The 5,000-nt window shown below is 35.0% G+C and overlaps 1 protein-coding gene across 1 annotated transcript in view; it reads right to left on the bottom strand.

Annotated features, from left to right (window-relative positions):
* Positions 1–4,585: 4,585 nt before the first annotated feature.
* The window catches only part of LOC125313476 (50S ribosomal protein L2, chloroplastic), a 3,083-nt gene continuing 2,668 nt past the window's right edge, over positions 4,586–5,000 (bottom strand). Inside the window, exon 2 of the mRNA XM_048273210.1 lies at positions 4,586–5,000. This exon is cut by the window's right edge and continues 1,177 nt beyond it. The gene's annotated coding sequence lies outside the window, so the exon portion shown is untranslated.

Raw genomic sequence — 5,000 nt, 5'->3', positions numbered from 1 at the left:
TACTGTGTGTTATCAACGATTTCCACAGAAGTTGGTAAGATGATGTCTTGAGCAGTTACACATCGAGGACCCTTGACACAAATAGACGCGTTGCGAGTTCCATACAGATTACTTCTCAATACAATTTCTTTCAAATTCATTAAAATTTCATGTACTGATTCTTGAATACCTACTAGGGTAGAATATTCATGTGGTATTTTTTTTAATTTTGCACGGGTGATACATGTTCCTTCTATTTCCCCAAGCAAGGCTCTTCGCATCGCAATGCCTATTGTATCGGCTTGCCCTTTCATAAGTGGAGATAGAATAAAGCGTCCATAATAAAGACGCTTACTGTCTGCTCTTGATTCAACACACTTCCACTGTAGTGTCCGAGTAGATACTCTTATTTTCTCTCGAACCATAATAATATTATTTGATCAGATCATTGAATCGTTTATTTCTCTTGAAATCTCTTTCATTTTTATTTCTACACACGTCTTTTTTTAGGAGGTCTACAGCCATTATGTGGCATAGGGGTTACATCACGTACGAAACTTAATAGTATACCACTTCTACGAATAGCTCGTAATGCTGCATCTCTTCCGAGACCAGGACCTTTTATCATGACTTCTGCTCGTTGCATACCTTGATCTACTACTGTCCGAATAGCATTTCCTGCTGCGGTTTGAGCAGCAAATGGTGTCCCCCTTCTTGTACCATTGAATCCACAAGTACCGGCGGAGGACCAAGAAATTACCCGACCCCGTACATCTGTAACAGTCACAATGGTATTGTTGAAACTTGCTTGAACATGAATAACTCCCTTTGGTATTCTACGTGTACTTTTTCGTGAACCACTACGGGCATTCCTACGTGAACCAGTTCTTGGTATAGATTTTGCCATACTTTATCATCTCATAAATAGAAATTCGAGATATATGGATATATCCATTTCATGTCAAAACAGATCCTATTTTTTTCATTGGGTCCTTTACGTTAGAGAGCCCCTTTTCCAAAGATTATCCTTGTCTTTGTTTATGTCTCGGATTAGAACAAATTACTATAATTCGTCCCCTCCTACGGATCAGTCGACATTTTTCACAAATTTTACGAACGGAGGCCCTTATTTTCATAGTTGTCGTTCCTTAACTTAATTCTTACTCTATTTATTGGAAGAAAATAAGTTTCTTGAAATGTTGAACCTCAAATTGTATCCCCATGAAGGGAATGCTGAAGTTGAAAAAACAACCTAATCATTCGAATCCTTATTGTGGCATCTATAAATTATAGACCTCTGGTTGAATCATAACGACTTACTTCAATTTTGCCCCCCCTAGTATACGTATAAAACTCCGTCGGATCCTTCATGAAACATAACCTAGAATTAGATCTTCATTATCGAAAAACCCCGAGCATACATACCATTGAGAAGGATAAGTGATTAATTAATTAAACCTTAATGAATCCATTTTTTTGTTCTTTCATTCTAGGGAAAAGCCCTAGAAGTATCACCTAATGTAGCAGGAATGATATCAACTAACCCACCCTTTTTTCTTTTGACAAATAGGAAATTCTGGATCGAATTCGGATATCAGAAAGATTACCATATATAACATAAAATTTCTCCGCCGATTCCTTCTAGTCGAGCCTCTCGGTCTGTCATTATACCTCGAGAAGTAGAAAGAATTACAATCCCCATCCCGCCTAAAATTCTAGGAATTCGTTGATAGTTCGAATAGATTCGTAGGCCAGGCCTACTGATACGTTTTAAATTTAAAATAGTTCGATAGGGTACTTTCCTATTCCTTCTATGTCGTAGGGTTAAAACCAAAAAATATTTGTTGTTTTCCTTATGCTTCCTCACGTTTTTGATAAAACCTTCTCTTAAAAGTATTTTAACAATGTTTTCCGTGATGTTAGTGGATGCTATTTGAATCGTCCCTTTTCGATTCATGTCAGCATTTCGTATAGAGGTTATTATGTCAGCAATAGTGTCCCTACCCATGATAAACTAAAATTTGGGTTGCCTCCCATTTTTGATATAATCAACATGCTATTTTTTTTTTTTTATTTTATTTTATTAAATAAAGGGATATGCGTCAGATACAACCTAATCCACTAATTAATCTATTTCATCCAAATACTATGTATAATATAACTATATTACGTATGATCTCATCTTATAATACTTCAGGTGCTAATGAAACTATTTTAGTGAAATTTAGCTGTCTCAATTCTCGGGCAATCGCACCAAAAACTCGAGTTCCTTTTGGATTTCCTTCTTGATCAATCACAACAGCAGCATTATCATCATATCGTATTATCATACCGTTGTCACGTTTAAGTTCTTTACAAGTACGTACAATTACAGCTCTGATCACTTCTGATCTTTCTAGAGGTGTGTTTGGTAATGCTTCCTTGATCACAGCAACAATAATGTCACCGATATGAGCATATCGGCGATTACTAGCTCCTATGATTCTAATACACATTAATTCTCGGGCCCCGCTGTTATCCGCTACGTTCAAATGGCTTTGAGGTTGAATCATATCATTTTTGAATCTGTTCTTTCAATGTTAATGCAAAGGGCGAAGTAAAAAAAAAGAAATATTGTTTGTCAAAAAGAAACCTGCAATTGTTTTTTTATCCGCAAGACTTCTTTTCTTTGGTTCTACGTTCCTATTCCGAAATAATAAATTGAGTTCGTATAGGCATTTTGGACGCCGCTATTGAAATAGCCTTTCTGGCTATATTTTCTGCTACTCCGCCCATTTCATAAAGTATTCTACCTGGTTTAACGACAGCTACCCAATATTCGGGAGATCCTTTACCCGAGCCCATACGTGTTTCCGTAGGTCTTACCGTAACTGGTTTGTCTGGAAATATACGTACCCATAGTTTTCCACCACGGCGCACATTTCTTGTCATTGCTCGTCGCCCTGCTTCTATTTGTCTAGATGTGATCCAAGCGGGTTCAAGTGCCTGAAGAGCATATTTACCGAAACAAATATGATTACCTCGATAAGATATTCCTTTCATTCTTCCTCTATGTTGTTTACGAAATTTGGTTCTTTTGGGGTTATAGTTGATGGTTCTTTCTTAATTCCATCTCTACTACAGAACCGGACATGAGAGTTTCTTCTCATCCGGCTCCTCACGAATGAAACGATTCCAATTTTATAATTCTATGAAAATATACTGAAATCATGGATTCTTTGAGATTTCATCTAATCTATTAGAAATTTCTATATCTTGTTTGGATATATACTTAAAACATGTATTTTTTTCTAGATAATTATTTCTATTTCCAGATAATGAGATAATGTCGTTTTTTTATAACGAATCTTTATTTTGTTTTGCCTTTGATCATATTATCATATTGGATCGAATAAGATTGCGTAATGTAAAAGAAGATTGAGTAATCTAATAAAAACTTTCGCGGGCGAATATTTACTCTTTCAATATCTATTTTAGTTGTAGGGCTAGCTCATGAATTCTCGGAATAAATGAATTGGTCCCTGGTTCGTTCCGCCATCCCACCTAATGAATTATTAGGATTCATTTTTCAATAGAATCTTACATATTCATAGGTTCCATCGTTCCCATCGCTTCGCAATTAATGGTTAGGTTTGAATTCTACAATGGAGCCCCTCATGAAATTTGTTCTTGAGTCAATTTTCTCAGTCTTTATTGGCTCGAGGCTCTTGATTTTTTTCTATGAATAGATTCATATAGTTATGGATCAATCAGTATTGATGCTTTATTCCACTGCCTTTTATGAGATGACTCATAAACCTTACATATATTGGAATCCTATATCATTGATATTCTTTTTCTTTCTTTCTCTCAACCTTCCCTTTATCTGCATACTTTTTTTATATCATAATCAGATTTTTTTTTTTTATGCAAGAAAGATTTCAGTTGCTACAACGATATGACCAATATATCATATCTTGACTGCTTTTTTGTATCCAGATAATGTGAAACGATGAGTTGGTTATTAGTTCTATAGTTAGTAGTTCACAGTGGGGGTCTGTCCATTTTTTTGGAATTCGATCCTATAAAAAAACCAACGAGTCACACACTAAGCATAGCAATTATATGAAATCATCAATCAAATTTTTATTTAACCCTATAGAATTGCTTATTTTTTTTTTATTTAAGAGAAAAAGTTTTTTTTTTATTCTATCTTTTTTTTCAATGGATAGAGTGTAAAGAGTAAAGACAAGGAAAGTGTTCTTATTCCCAAAATATCCAAATTTTGATGCCTAATACTCCATAGAACGTTCGGACTCCATAGGAACAATAATCAATTTTAGCTCGAATGGTTTGTAAAGGAACCCTACCTTCTCTGATCCATTCGACACGTGCAATTTCTTTTCCGTCGATGCGACCTGCGATTTGTACTTGAATTCCTTTTGTATCTGCCTGTTCGGTTAATTCAATAGCCTTTTTTATTGCTTTGCGAAATGAAACTCGATTCTTTAATTGTCCGGCTATAAATTCTGCAAGAATATTAGGGTCCCCATAAGGGTTTGTAATTCTTGTAATAGCAATGTTGAGTTTTCGGTTCACACAATTAAGTTCTTTTTGTACATTCATCTGTAATTCTTCGATTCTTCGCGTCTTGCCTTCTAGTAATAACTTTGGGAATCCCATATAGATTATGACTTGAACCAGGTCAATTCTTTTTCGAATTTCTATGCATGCAATTCCCTCCACACCAGAGGATATTCTCATATTTTTTTGTATATAATTCTTGATAGAATTTCGTATTTTTTGATCTTCTTGTAGACCCTCGGAATAATTTTTGGGTTGTGCAAACCAAATAGAATGATGACCTTGGGTTGTACCAAGTCTGAAACCGAGTGGATTTATTTTTTGTCCCATAATCCCCCAATATTATACATATAATGATATGTCATATCTGTGTACTTCTTTTTTTTTTCCAGTCGGATTTTTTTAAGCAAAAGAAATCTTCTTCATAGAAAGATGTATCTTTCAATACAATCCTTATA

Source organism: Rhodamnia argentea, unplaced genomic scaffold (assembly GCF_020921035.1).
Source record: "Rhodamnia argentea isolate NSW1041297 unplaced genomic scaffold, ASM2092103v1 Rarg_v2.48, whole genome shotgun sequence".
NCBI classification, from domain to species: Eukaryota; Viridiplantae; Streptophyta; class Magnoliopsida; order Myrtales; family Myrtaceae; genus Rhodamnia; species Rhodamnia argentea.
The sequence above is the reverse complement of the archived record's forward strand: the minus strand, read 5'-3'. Positions and strand labels throughout refer to the sequence as shown.